The sequence below is a fragment of the Vidua macroura genome, chromosome 16 (assembly GCF_024509145.1).
Source record: "Vidua macroura isolate BioBank_ID:100142 chromosome 16, ASM2450914v1, whole genome shotgun sequence".
Lineage (NCBI taxonomy): Eukaryota > Metazoa > Chordata > Aves > Passeriformes > Viduidae > Vidua > Vidua macroura.
In genome coordinates, this window is record NC_071586.1 from 9,138,744 (window position 1) to 9,154,250 (window position 15,507).

A 15,507-nucleotide genomic window follows, 5' to 3' on the forward strand; every position below is an offset into this window, starting at 1 on the left:
TGCTGTTGTTCTTTTTTGCTTCCCCTGTGTGCCTAAATTATGTAAAGAAGTTTAGGTCAAGAGAGGGTAGACACAGTAGCTGTGCTGTCATGGTCAGAGGCACGAACTGAATAAAGCACAGTCAAGGAGTCAGCTTGGAGGCTGGGAGGAATCAATTCTGACAACGTGCTGCTCTGTTGAGCTGAGTGTCTTCTTACCTGGAGGTTATTTAGTGGTGGAAGAGGGAAGGATGGCCAGCCGGGCTGCTGTGTGCCTTGGGAATGAAGCAGGAAAGGCAGGAGCAACGGGAAAAGAGCTTCATTGCTTCTGGAGGGTTTTTTTTCCTCCCAAGCTATGGTGCTTTTTAAAAAACTGCTTCACAAAGGCCAGGTGCTGTGTTAAGGGAGCAAGTTGGAGTCTGGACTTCAGGGCATTTCAGTTCCTCAGCCCACAGCTCTGTCCTGCAGCACTTGGTGCAAGCAGCTCAGAGTAACCTCCTTCTGCTGAGGTTTTCTGCTGGCTTATGGCTTGAGGGACTCCTGAGCTGGGAATTTTCCTTTCCAGGTAGATCTACAGGATTTTCCAAAGCAAAAGCAAAAGAAAACCTGTTCATGTCTGCTGACTGAAGACGAGATGATGCCTATGGTAAGGTGGAACTGCTAGCAGCGCTGAGGTGTGATTGACAGGATTTTTACAGAAATGGGAAGCAAATGCAAAAATTTGCAGCTTGTGGTTCAGCTTTCAGTGTTTCTTCCATGTTAAGCTTCAAAAGTCTTGAAGAATGTGTGGCAGAGTTTGCTTGAATCTGTTCTGTTTGGTTCCTTTTGCTTTTTTTCCCCAAGAGAAGTGCTTGGGGAATGCTCTCTTGTTTCTTTTTTTCCTGTAGCAAGACAGAAGGTTATAGTTGCATGAAAGAGTTGGGCAACCATAGTTTATATCTTACTTTGATTTGCTGTTGTGGTATTACAGGAACACCTGGTATAGCATTACAGATATTTATCCAAGATCACCCAGTTTGCTTGGAAATGTGGCTTGGTCGTGAGCTGGCAAAATGAGAAACAGTTCTTTCTTTTTCATCCCAGGTGTGAAAGAAGAGGCATGGGAGCACCTGGGAACCATCTGTTTGTTCAGGTCTAAGTTATTCAGACCTCCAGCCCACCCTGGGCAATGATTTGTTCAGGTTGCTGCCTGGAGGATGAAATCTCCTGGTGATAAATTCTCCTAGTGAATATTTATAGCCAGCATTCACTATTGCCTCATGTGTGGAAGTTAGGAGCAGAGTTCAGGTCCAAGACTTGAGCTGATGAACTTTTCCCACCCAAAATGCATATATTCAGACAGCACAGTATCATTTCTGCCTGTGATTGCCATGTGTAAGTGAAGTCCTCACTCCACAGAAACCTCAGGGGATGCTGATTAAAATCCTCCTGCTAGACCAGCTGGTTGCAGCCACCACATTCTTTTGATCCAGACCACTGTAGCAGGCTGGTAGCAGAAAACTCCTTTGAGGACTGAGGTTTTAATAAGGAAAATTTGAATTCTTTATTTAGAAAAGTCTGATAGTGTATTAACCTGCCAGTATAGAAGGTACCCACCCCACTGTGAATATAAATATGCTCTTTATGAGGGGGCAGGAACTGTCAAGGACCATTTTATAAGTGAAAAAAACTGCTTCTGCAAGCACTATCATCTGTTAAATTGTAGGATTACCATTTGAGGGGATACAGGAAGGGGAGAGGAGTACTCTGCTTGACTAAGAAAGCCATCATTTAAGACATGAGGGTAGTTATTTCTGATAAGGTTGCTTGTAACAATTGAAACCACATAACTTCAATTTTCCTGGGAGTTAATAAACAGCCAGAGAACAGTTCTCTGGGAGGCACAAAGCTGGTGACCATATCCATTTTCCTAGAGCTACTACCTGACCTCTCATTTTCCCAGAGGCACATCTAGGCTCACACAGAACTGCTTCTGTATCTTCTGACTGAGACAAATTTCTTATTCCAGATTTTCCTCCACCTTAGATCAATGGATGATGTTGGGCCCTCTCAGAAAATATGAGGTTCTTTTTTTCCCTGTGTATTTGACTGAAGCTGACAGTGCTTGGGACTTCACATTTACCAGCAAATGGAATATATCAAAGACCAGATGTGGGAAATGAGAAGTGTGAGGTGCCTGGGAGTGTACTGTGTGTTTTTGATAACAGAGGTTACCTGAGTATGGGATATTATGTGATAGTTGTATCCAGAGAATTTCTTCTAAAGGCCTGCAGAGACTTCAGCACAGGCTTTGCCCAGCTGAGAGCAGCTATTGTGGTTCAACCCTAGACAGAAACTCATCCCCATGCAGCCAGCAGGACTGGGGAGAGAATCAGAAAGGGAAAAGTGAGAAAACTCCTGGTTGAGATAAGGACAGGTCAGCTTAATAGGTAAAGCAAAAGTCACACACTCAAGCAAACCACACAAGGAGTTCATCTATCCCTGCCCAAGGGCAAAGAGGTGTTCAGCCATCCCAGGAAAGCAGAGCTCCATGTAATGGTGACTTAGGAGGACAAACACTGTCAATCCAAACAGTCTCCCCTTCCTTCTTCTTTCCCCAGCATGACACCATGCTGTCTGCAATATCCCTTGGGCCAGTTGGGGTGCACTCCTGCACAGCCTCTTTGCAGGTGAGATGGGTTGAGGAACACAAAAGGTCTTAGCTCTGTGTAAACACTGCTCAGCAATGATGAGAACTTTTCTGCACTATCAGCTGTGTCTCCAACACAAATCCAAGATGTACAGCTACTGTGAAGAAAATTAACTCTATCCTGACCAACAGCAGCACAGCAACTGAGCATCCTTTGGCCCTAGAAAACCTGGAGATCACAACTGTGTTCAGTGTCAGTGGGTGAAGAATCAATTCAGTCTTTTTATGCTCCCAAAACAAAAATGCAAAGTGGTAGGCTACAGGATTTGCTTTTTCCTGCCCTAGGTGAGCTGTCAGCCAGAGGCAGGCAAAGTATCTGTGGGTTTTCTGTTTACTGTGACCAGCAGCCTGAATGCCTCAGCAAGCACTACTGATGGTGTGTTAATACCATAAGCCTCCTGCTCCTGGGCTGTTGTTTCAAATTTTAAAACTTTCTGGACTTCATTCTGTGTGCAGCTGAGGTCTGATTGTGAACAGAGTCAGAAACAAATTGGAAAGTGTAAATGATGTGGCATATCCTGCAAAAACTGCTGTGACCTCAACAAGGGTCTTCATGGCTCTCCAGGTGAATTTATCTACTCCTCCAAAATAAACAGTGTGAGATTATCTGTCATACTCAGTTTCCCTAAGAAGCAGATGGAGAGATTATATCATGTATCACTGTCAGCTGTATCATGCCCCTAAGAAGGTGAAAGGTTTGCATCTTCTTGCTGATATTATCAGCCTTTACCTTAACATTAGAACTATTATTATTTCTTAAAAATGTGTTGGCATTGACCATTTGCAGACCTACATATTCAAATACAATTTCTTGCATTTTTTACTTTACTCTAAACAGCATTTCTCTTAAATAGCATTCCCACAGTCTCTTTCAGAAATTATAAGCTGTAGACTGCTTGCTCCAGGAGGTGTTCTCTGAAAATTGGCAGCTTTGCATCTCTGTAAATCTTCTGCCAACTTGCAGAGTTCATCCTTTAGGCTTTTTTATATTGTGGTTCATCCTTTAACAGCTTCTTTATATTTAAGAATGCATAAAGACACACCCTTGCAGTGAGTTTTTCATCTTAACTCAGAAAAACATTGAAGCCTTCTTGCTATTTTTATATACATTTAAATTAAAATTTGTGATCCCTGCCATAGCACAGCTGTGTTAGCTGGTCAGTCATGTGATCTTTTGATACCTTTATTGGGGGGAAAGTAGTTCTGGTTTTGGCCTTCCTTATGCTGGGCTCATTAGGAACAACAGTTAATTTAGTGATAGCTGGTGTGTGTAATGTGTTATGTCACTGTTATGTCTGATAAAGAGGGAATGTTGTACTCAAGCTATGCCACAGCCACGTGTAGCTTTCTGTGCATCCCTCGTGCTGTGCTGCTCATCTGCAAAACCTGTACCATCCAAAAGGGGCAAAGTTACTACTGATAAAGGACTATCAATAGATGCTCTTATTTCTGTTATATTCCTGTTATATTCCTTGCTCGTAATGGGATTGTTTCACTACTGTTTTTGTTATGTATTGCTCTTTCTTCTTGAACTCAAATTTGGCAGGGAAATGCCAACTGTACAGTGCCTATGTGACACATACGGCAGATATAGCCAGGGCTTGGGAATGTGATAATAAACATTTCATTTCAGAGTACAGGAGTTGTATTTTTAGAAGTTATTCTGAAAAATAATGGATTTATGGATCTACTACACAATTCAGTAACATAAGTTTCTGCTGAAGGTGTTGACCTGAACACCAGTTTGAATCTGTGTGGCTTTCTCAGCTGCTCTTTAACTTTTGCAATGATGGAACAGCTCCCTGGAGCCAAATGCTGTTTGCACTTTTGTCCCTCACCCTAAAAGTCACAAGTGCTGCTCAGAACTCAGAGTAGAAACAGTGATGAAAAATGTGCTTGCTTTCCCAAAGCTGGAAAACTCTCTGTCCCCCTGTTGCCATGGTAACACCTCCATCCACATTCCTTCATCACTGCTCCCTATTACCTTGCTCTACCACTGTCTCAAAGCAATCATTGTCTTTTCCTATCCCTGTGCTGAAGCAAGGAGAAAAAATATGTAGAAACTAAAGGAGCAGCCATAAGCACACAGAGGCAGGATACAAAACCATCAAAGTGATTTGCCCTGAGGACAGGATAGTCAGAAAATGAAGAACAAATTGTTGATTTGAAAGTGCAGCTCTGATTCTCATCAAGTAATAAATTGCATAACTTATACGTTGATGGTCTACAGATCATTCTGGGCATAGCTGCTCCTACTCATGTCCCTGAAATGTGGGGCTGTCTAGGAGAGTGATTGCCTGGGATTTCTCTGCCTGGGTTATGGTTGACCACCTGGCCAAGCTAAAGGGTTTGTGACAGAAAGCAGGTTGACTCAAGATTGTAGGAGCAATTGTGGAGGGGGTTAAGATGAAATGCCACTTCCCAGAGGCTCTATTCCTCAAAGTGATGCCCAATAATTTCATTGAAATGGGCTGGAACTGTATAGTTGAAGCTTCAGTTTGTATCTGGTGATTTGCCTGGCAAACTTTCCTTGTAGGTACTATTTATGCCACCCAAATTAGTGTGTGCATGCTAGTTCCCTGAGTGAAATGAATTTTACAGGAGTATGATCTTCTTCATACAGGTCTGTACCTCTGCTTTTGGTATAGCTGGCTAGAAGTGAAACGTTTTTGGCGTGCACATGGCCTATGCAAATGAAGTGTGGGCTATGTCTTATTTTGATGCAAAGATTATCCCACGTAATTGCAAAGTTCTGTACAGTTACCTACCTTTAATTAGAAACACTGAATATTAGCTGTTGCAAAGTGGATAATTACAGTACTTCTAACTAAAACCCACTTGTCGGTGTCTTCTGGAATGAGAATGAGGGCTGTTCTACCATTCCTGAGATGAACATTTTACCTCTCACGGCTTGAGTCAAGGATGGTGCCGTCATGGGATGTCACAATCTCTCAGCTGTACTCGGTGTTTATCCTGACAACATGACAATGCTGTACTTGATTGTACTTGGGAAATAACCCAGCACAGCCTGGTGTAACACTTCCACAGAGTATACTGCACAATTTTAATAGAAACTTCACGATCAGAAAATTTCAGGGAACTGGTTTTTATATGCTATTGATAGTTTTCACTTCAGGTTTAGCTGAAATGTTCTCTGCTGTCTGTCACTTTTCTGGGGTTCAATAAAACTGCACTAAAACTGTTTCCCCAAAGTAGAGGCTTTCTAAATCAAGCCAAAATAATTCCGTAGTGGAATCCAGAGGCTCTTCTCAGCAATGGTCGAGGGAGGCTTGCATTGATAGTTGGTCTTGCATGTGTGAGGTGTCCAAGGTACAACAGGGCTCTATTTGGGACTGGATACAGAAGTAGCCAGCAGCTGAGCTTCTCCCCTTTTATAAAACTGTTTCTTTCTTTTCTCCTTCAGTTCTTCATACTTATATATATCTCCTGTCATGACCTTTACTTGTCCTGTCCTACCTTCCACTTGTAAGTTTCCTTCCTATGGGAGTCCCATATTTAGTCAGTGGCTTGATCTCTCACCAGACCCATGGGACCTCTTCATTCCACAAATATTCCTCACCTTTCTTACTCTGCCCTTCCCTCTGTATTTATTGTGACACAAGAAGAACATGAGAGGGACAAAGGGACACAACACGATGAAGATAAGAGATTGTGTCTGTCATTTGTTATCTGCTTGAGCATGGTGTGGTGTGTGTAGAGAAGTGTGATCCACAGAAGGAGCAACATGCACAGAGCATAAGTCTTTCGTGTTGTCCTCTAAAAGATTCCTACTGAGAACCCATAAGATTGAAAGGATAGCAAAAATTTTAATCAAATTCATTCTCTTCTCTCTATAAGCAAATGGATTGATAGCATTAAGCTTTGAGAAATGCTGGTTTCTCTTGAATGGGATGATCATTGTGTTTTGCTCCAAAGCCTCATCCTACTCCTAATGTTATATTGAGTCTGCTAAATATAGATAATTTTTCTGATATTCAGACATGAAGAGAAGGTAATTAGTGGTGTTTGTGTACAAAAAAAAGAGCTGGTTTGTGCAGGGAAACACAAACTCTGCCTCCCTCACTGCCATGACAGGGAGCAAGTGTAAAGCTGTAACATACCCTTTTCCCCTCTTGCCTCCTCAGAGAGAGGGGAAAGCAGAAAAAAATGGCTTCTTTAATCAAAACTGTAGTCAGAGAAACTGGAAGGGTTGATCCAACACAGCAACTTGAGCAACTTTTAATTAAGTGTGTTTAGTGGTCAGTCATGTTCATGAGTAAATAAAAAATAGAATTAGGACAATATCAATCAAATTAAGTTTAAACAATTATTTGATCCCCAATGTGTATCCATCAGCTTAGCTCCATGACTTGAAGAGCATGTGTCTCATCCTGTTGCTGCTGTCATCAAATTCTGCCACAGGAAATGAAAATCAACAAATCAATAAGAAGAAAAAGGAGCAACAGCAAGAACTGCTACTCCTGAAAATTTCAAAAGTCTGGAGAAGTTTCCCATACATAGAGAAAACTGAAACTCTGTCACAAACTGGACCTCAGCTTTTTGCACCTACTTATCTATCTTTTAAGCTAAACCTGTCCCAGGACCTCCTAAAGCTCGGTGGGGCCAGATGAGAATTCTGACTCTACTAAAGTAAGGAGGTCATGTCAATTTCATTTCACTGTATTTTAGGGTATTTTGAAGTTAATGCTTAAAAACTTTAAGTTCAAAATGCAGATCTCACAAAATTCAAGACCGTGAAAAAACTTCTCCATATTTTAAATTTCTTTTTTGAATTGATTGCGGAGAAGAATTCTCTGCAGTTCCATGGCCTTGGTGCAGGAGCTGTGGTGACCAGAAAATGAAGTGCATTAGAAACTGCCATGGTGCAAGGTAGGGTGGTCGGGCACTGGACCAGGCTCCCAGGGAGGTGGTCAGGGCTCCAAGGCTGGCAGGGTTCAGGGAGTGTTTGGACAATGCTCTCAGGAGCAGGGTGGGATCCTTGGAGCTGTCCTGTGCAGGGACAGGAGGTGAACTGATAATCCTTGGGGGTTCCTTCCAACACAGTATATTCTAAGGAAAATAACAGGGAACAACAGGCTTAATAGTGTTTATGTAAACTTGTAAAGGTTTTATTTGTAATCAGTTCAATCAAGTGTTAATTCAAACACTTCTGAGTTCTGAGTGTGGCAGAATGGCTGTGTGTCAGTGTCCTTGAGAAATGTGTAAATTCATTTGAGTGTGATGTTACAACGACAGTGGTGCTGATGGGAAGCTCCCAGCCTGGCAATGAATGCAGATGGTGTTCCGAGTCTGTCAGTCAGCTAATCATTTGGGAACAAATTCTTACATTTTTGACCTAGCTTTGAAAAATGCAGAGAGAGCAAAATCAGAGAGAGCTGTAACTTTGTAGCCTGTATTTGAATTTTCCTCCACCTACACAGAATTAATTTGTACAGAAATGAACCTTGGTCGCCTGTAACATACTCTCCACTGGCCTCAGTACATGGCTGTCTTTGAAGATCCACCTTTCTGTAAGCACAAGGGCATCGTCCTTCCAGAACGCCAGGTTTAGCCACAGGAAGATGGGAGAGGATATTAGAGACAGGATGCTAAAGAAATATTAAAGGAAATAATGGTAATTGAAAATACAGTAAAGAAGAACTGAGCAGATCGTGGAAGTCCTCTAAAATAGGAACATCTTAGAGGAACAAGCCAGTGGGATATTAAAAAGAGCAAAAATCTAGACCAGGCATAATGGCTGGTTTAGTAGGATCAGGAAGCTGTCCAGGGATATCACCCTTGCTGTGAATTTGTTCAGTAAAGATGGCTGAGCTCTGTCTCTTCTGCAAACACCAGAGAGTGTCGACTGCAGCCTGGTCTCATGATAGACATAGCAGTGCTGAGTTTGCAGCTTCTCCATGCATTACTAACATGGTAGCTCTGTTGTAGTGATGTGTTTTCATGTGAGGAATTCAATTCAACCAATGCTCCAATCGTCTGGCATGTCCCATACAACACATTTTGATGTAGTTCCAGTCAGTTGTTTCAAATCTGTAGAAAGGGGCAAAATATTTTTATACTCTTAAAAAAGACATTGTTGTGATTTTATGCATTGATGTACAGTTATAACTTGGGCACAGTATGGCTTGGACCGAGGTAAAAAGATATTTTCAGTTTTACTTTCCAGATTGAACCTTTTTCTTGCTTTCCAATCTGTCAGACCAGTTCCAACTGGCCAAAGTTAAACCCGTCCTAAAGTGCTTGATGCCAACCTTAATTAACTGGAAGTCCCTGGTTAATTGTGTTGCCTGGAGCTGCCCTGGCATCCAGATGCTCTGGCACTCTGCTGGTGTTTCTGCCCATCCCAGAGCTCGGGTGTGTGTTATGTACAGGCACAAAGGGTCCGGCAGATGCAGCACAAAGGATCCGGTAGATCCAGCACAAAGGATCCGGTAGATCCAGCACAAAGGGTCTGCTAGATCCAGCACAAAGGGTCCCGTAGATCCAGCACAAAGGATCCCGTAGATCCGGCACAAAGGTTCCGGTAGTTCTTCATTCATTTTCCTCCCCGAGGCACCGGGATGTGTCCGTGACCCTCAGGGCGCCGTGCCGTGGCCCGGGCGGTGTTTTCTCTCTCTGACGCTCCGTCCTTCGGCGCTGCCGGCGCCGTTCCCGGGCCAGGGCGTGTCCCAGGGTCCCGAGCCGGGCTGGGATGCCCGGACATCCCTGCAGGTGGCGGTGGAGCCGTGGGAATTCTGCGGGAACCCGGGTCCGGCTCCCGGGCAGCCGCGCTCGCCCCTGATGGCCCAAAGGCGGCTCCCGTGACACCCCCGAGCCCGGTACACGGTGATGGCCTTCAGCTCCTGCTGTTCACCACTCCGTGTGGTTTGCCCAAGCCACACGGCCTTATTTCACTTCTTTGACCTTATGATTGAAATATGGTTTTTTACTAGGCTTGGATAAATTAGTAGGAAGAAGGCTACAGAAGAATAAACATATTGGGGGAAGTATTTCACGTGTTCTCAATATATATGAGAATTTGTTCAGTTCAAAAAAACCCAGCAGCTCTTGATTGGAAGAGAAGATTTCAGGTTGCAAGATTTCAAAATGAAGAGATTAATTTAACACAAGGGATGTTTTTTTCGTGTATTGCAAATTATGGTTCACTTTCACCAATGAGTGTTCCACACAAGTCCATCTTCCTTGTCTTGTATGAAGTTCTCTGGTTGCTGGGGGAGCACATCCTTCAAATTTCCACACCAGTGTGTTCTCTGAGGAATTTGTCTTAAGAATTCTCATGCCAAGCAGCATCTTAGTCAAAGGGTTGAAAGTAGAAAAATACACAGACATAATTACAGCAAAAATTGTCAATTAAGTGAACATTAAAAAGTCTCTTATTTCAAAGAGTCTTTTTAAAGGATTACATGGAAATTATTAAGGACTAGAACAAAAATAGTTTAGACTAGACTATGTATTTAATGCCAGTTAGAAAGCTGTTACACCCCACACTTGGCTCTTACAAAGACTGTAATTGCCACCCTAAAATCCAAGTATTCCCAGAGGCACCTGATGCTGTGCAGCCAGGCTAAAACAGTGGTACAGATTTTTGCAATGTGTTCAGACTCTTCCAAGCAAATGTGATTTCTGAGCAAATACCTTGGTCTGTTGCTGTTACAAGACTTTGACCAAGAGCTGTTTAGGGAAAGAATCAGGACATGTGGAAGAGGGTAGGTTTTCTTCCTGACTCAGCAAATAGCAGTGCTTTGGAAGGAAGGAGGGTGAGGCAAGGCAAGCAGAGACCCACCAGTGTCAAATTAAGTGAAAGGAAATCATAGTTGACTAGTTTTTGTGGACCCTTTCATCTGTTACTGGTCTAAAAGAACTGTTTTTCTGGCAACCATTGGTGATGAGCCCTGGCACATAGAGGCTGGAGGGAATGCTGTCCCAGGGTGCTGGTTTAGCTCAGGACTCTGTTAGCATGTGGTGGGGGTGCTGAGAAATAACCAGCATCTTCTCAAAAATTACAAGGCCAGAGGAGGAAAATTTAGGCAGAATTCCCAGATTACTTCAGTCTATAAAACATATGCTTTGAAAAGCTCAGGCTTCAGCCATGATGTTCACATATGTCCTTAGCCTCTGCTGACTAGTTATGACTACCTGTGTTGTAGTTGGCAAAAAAGCAGCATTTGTTCAAGGGGGCTCTTGCCAGCTGTGCTGGAGAAAGTGCTTTTCAACAGGATTCTAATTAAATGCTTTATTAATATTTATTATTCACTGCTTGTAGTTATTGGTAACATGCATTTGCCCAGGAGAGCTCAAATGAAATACAGCATATTGTTTCTTCCTGGGGAGGGGGAGAAAATGATTCTTTAGCTGTTTGTGTTCAGTGTGTGGTGTTGAAGTGGTGATGCAGGTCCAGTGTGTGAATAGTGAGGATCCCTGTGCAGTAAAATCCCCACACAGGAGCTGGTGGCAGCTGGCAGGCTCTGGGGAAAAGGCAGCCACTGCATGTTTGCTCAGCAGCAGGAGGAGCGGGCAGCAGCGCTGGCACAGCTTTAGCTCTGTCAATGTTTCACAGAAAGCAAATATTTCCAAGGTGATTTTCAGAAAGTGCAAGCTGAGGGCACGTTGGGCAATGTGTGACCCTGCTGGAGCAGGACTGCTCCAGGAGGGACAGCTGCCCGCTCCAAAGCCAATGGCAGAGCTGCGTTTGGCTTGGCCCCTCAGCCGTGTCACTTCTCAGATGTGCTGAATCAAGTACAAAACGTGAGCAGCGAGGTGCTCCTGGAAACCCTCTGAGTTGGACACAAGCTTGAGAGAATGACTGACAGCTTGTGTGAGACTCCTGATGCACAGCTACAACAGCGTGGCCACAAGCCCGGGGGACAAATGGGTTTAAAGCTTTTCCCACAGTGAAGTTGGAAATGATCACAGGCTCCTTGCCCCTGTCACAGCTGATTACACCAAGCATGGTTTTCTAATATCTGAGCTGAGTAATTTCCACTGGCCCAACTCCACTTGAGTTAACACAAGAGCACATTTTTATAAACATGTGAGTCGTTCCTTTTTGTTAATATATCTGCATTAAATCATTGTGGCCTTGGAGCAAACTCTCCTCTCTTTGCTATCAGGAGTGTGAGAGAAAGGAAAGACAAGAGTATCAAACTTCCTAATGAGTTTGACAATGCAATACTCTGAATGAAATGCCTGAAATACTGGCTTTAGACCCCTCTCCCTGATTATCCCATCAGCCTTCAGGCATATAGCACACATCTATTTCTACAAACAGGAGTTCCTGACCTCCAAGCCAGACCTTTTGATTTATACCAATTATGCCACTGCCACACATCAAGGGGATTTTTTTTTTTTTTGAACAGTTGTTGCATTTGTTTTGTATTTGTATTAATCTCTTTTAATGTATTGTTGTTATGCTAATGCCAGCTGAAAGTAATTCCAGGGAAATTAAGCTAGGATTAATCTGTTGTAAAGAGGAAAAGAATTACTATAGTTCTCATTAAGATTGATTATTTTTTTTCCTGTTCATATGAGCATCTATGAATGATTGTCAATTCTGAACAACATTTTTCTTCTCCAGGATTTAAGAATAGAACTTAATGAGATGAATTTCTATCTGCAAGGTGCTCAAAGCTTGTATTTTAAGGCAGAATAGGCTATCACTGAATAAAAAACACAAGTCAGCATTTCTTGGGGATGGTTCAAGTTTGTCCCTTTTTTGTACTAAAATTTGTGATGCTATTTATAATTAAGATTCATAGCTGAGTGTGTTGCTTCTGCTGCTCCATATTTATAACCAGTGCAGATTAAAGCAGCTCCATTGCTGGTATGCATTCGTATCTCTTTATTTAGTCCTGTCTGTCTTAATCGAGAGGACTTATTTATGTGCATGAGGAGATTATTCATGTGAGTAGGACATTCAAAATATTGGTATTCATTTACAAAAACAAGTTTGGCTAATAAGTATTGATTTTTAATTTTTTATGGTTTTAAGTAATATTTAGAATGTCTAAGCACGGTTATAATGATGTACTCTTTAAAATGAAACAGATTATCTTCATGTTTAGACAGACTAAAATAAAAGAAGTAATGTTTGATTTAGCAAAGCTTGAGGAAGTGATTGCATTTCACACACTTAGAGCTCAGTTCTCCTTGTGACACTTTTAAATTTTTGTTCCAGGATTACATTCTGTAGCTGACTTGAGTCAGAGGGAGAACAAGGTAATGTGCCAGGCCACTTGTTTGGCACCATGGGCTCCTTCTACCATGGCTGAGACATGGAAGAGCTCAGTCAGTAAGGCAGAATTTTAACCAAGGAAAAGATGATTCAGGCAGGCTTTTAGCACATGTTTTATAAAGTAGATTTGCAACTCTTGTCATGTGTCAGTTCATGGTGTGTGAGTCTGCCCTCAGCCCCTTGTCTTGGCACCACATATGAGAGTGGCTGGAACAAAAATGAGAACATTATTGGTGAGATGTCACATGTTTTCATTAAAATGTAATCTTGCACTTCATAATAGGATAGATAGCAGTTTCAGGATTGAACCTTGTAGACAGTGGGTAGACACAGTGAATTTTTTTTTCATTATCTTGAATGATAAACCCATCTGCCAGATACAGACTGGTGCTGAACATTGCTTGCTCTATTTTTCTGGAAGGAGACTAATTAAAATATTATAGCTTCTGTGTTTAATAGATGGTCAAAATATACTGGTGGCACTGCTTGCCATTCAGATTTCACCATGTTGCAAGCAGCAAAGGGAAAGCACACTGACACTTCCCTCTCTTTGGGATTCAGTTCATCTCATTCTCTTCCTAATCTGATCTCCCAGGATATCAAATGAAGGCTTCTGTGTATTAATGAATGCCCAATGTTAAATGAAAGTCAAATGAAACCCAATATCCAGCAGTGATCAGTTTTACTTTGCCCAAGGTCCCACTGGGATTGTCCCAGAGAACTTGTTTGCTATCCAAAGGAGAACTGGCTTCAGTGTGTATCAGAGAGGCAGCTTTGGTACCACCTCTGTGGTCAAATTGGCAAGTCACTGTTTCTGTGGTATTTGTAAATGAAGTCCTCTTAATAAGGGTGCTGAGAAACACTTACTGCCAACTGCAACCCAACTGTCCAGCTGGAGCTTCCCCCCACAGCAAACTTAGCTTGAGCTCTTTAAAACCATCCCATCTTTTCCTCATGCCACTAAGTATGATTTGGTTTCTACTGTACTGCAGTTCTATAAGAAACTTACTCTGTATTAAAAACATGCAAATTAAATTTTACTTGTCATCTTCAAAGAAGAATTTTTCTTCAGATAGTAATAACTCAGCTGTGGGTCCCATCTCTCACCTCTACAGTGCTGACTTTTAAGCTGTATTTTCCTGTGAAGCTTTCAGCTCCTTCTCCCATGTAGGTGATATTTTTGTCTGAAAACCTGAATGTGTGGAGCCCATCTGGCCCCTGGTCTTCACCCATTTCAGAAAATCTCAGTAAACTGCTCAGAGAACTAGGTCAAAGCCCTAGGTTTAGCCTAGGGCTAAACCAGGTTGGACCAAATATAAAACCCAGGTGGACCAAATATAGGAATGATGGTCTAGTACTAAACATGCTTCCACAAGAATTCTCTTCCATTAAGTGGATTTAATTGCAGTCCCAGTGAACATTAATCCCAGCAGAGATGTGCCCATGGGGAATCAACATAAACTGTTTTCCTTTCTGTGTCTCCTTGTTACCTCCTCATCAGTGAAGAGCAGCTGACAGCCTCCTGAGGTGTGGTGCATGTGGAGCCCTATTTATTTGCAAGAATTGTGAAGTAAAGAAGTTAATAATTCACCTTAAATCTCAAAGTGTGCTTATCTAATTACATGCTGCAACCTGGATATCAAACGAGCCACCTGTCATGAACTGCACTTTTTAGAAACCATCATAAAATGTAAGGGGTTCAGTACTTTAAACTGTCCCTCTCTTGTTGACTGGTGTGACAGGTGAGGGTTAGGAGGTCTCCATGCTTCCTCTCAGTGCTGTGTTCTTCACTGCAGTGATGGAGCTTTCTTCCATTCTAATGGGTGTTCCTTCCTTTTCTAAGATTTCCCCACTTCTCCCCTGCTTACATAAAAAAGTGATTATTAGCGTTAACAATTTGGAAACAGGGATTTTGAACACCTGTTTCTGAAATGAAATTCTGATAAGTGCTCTTCCTTCCCTAATTGTGTAAGAAAAGGTTTCAAATTTTCGGAATAATTTCTGGTTTATCTGGTCCTTGCAGGAAGAAATTACTATTGTCCACCAGTTTCACCTGTCTCACTTCTTCAACATGTGGGGAGTGGTTAAGGGACCTCACATAACTAAAATGTGAGTAATATTTGTGACTTTGTGTATTAGCTATGGTATTTTTCCAACTGGAATTAAATTTTATCTCTTATTTCTGCATTTTTTACTACTTGATAATAAAAAAATCATGAGCAGTTCCTTGCTGCCCCTCTGGGCACAGCTCCTAGCTTCAATGACTTCTGAAGATCACTCTAGGTGTGCTTTTTGCAGTGTTAGTCCCTTCTTTTTGGGACCCTTCTTCAATCTCCTTTGAAAACAAGAGGGCTGTTTTGGAGAGCAATCAGTTGCAATCTTGTTGCAGATCTTGTTCAGATAGTGTCATTTAATATCTTGGTCTGTTTGCCACAGCATACACACCTTTCTAAAGAAGAGTAGTTTTATTAATAATAAAGCCACTGTTTAAGCAAAATTGACAGTATTTTAAGAACCCATGAGAACTGATCCCAGTAAAACTTAGGAGTTAAATTGGATTTAGAAGAGAAGTCACACATAACAAGCCA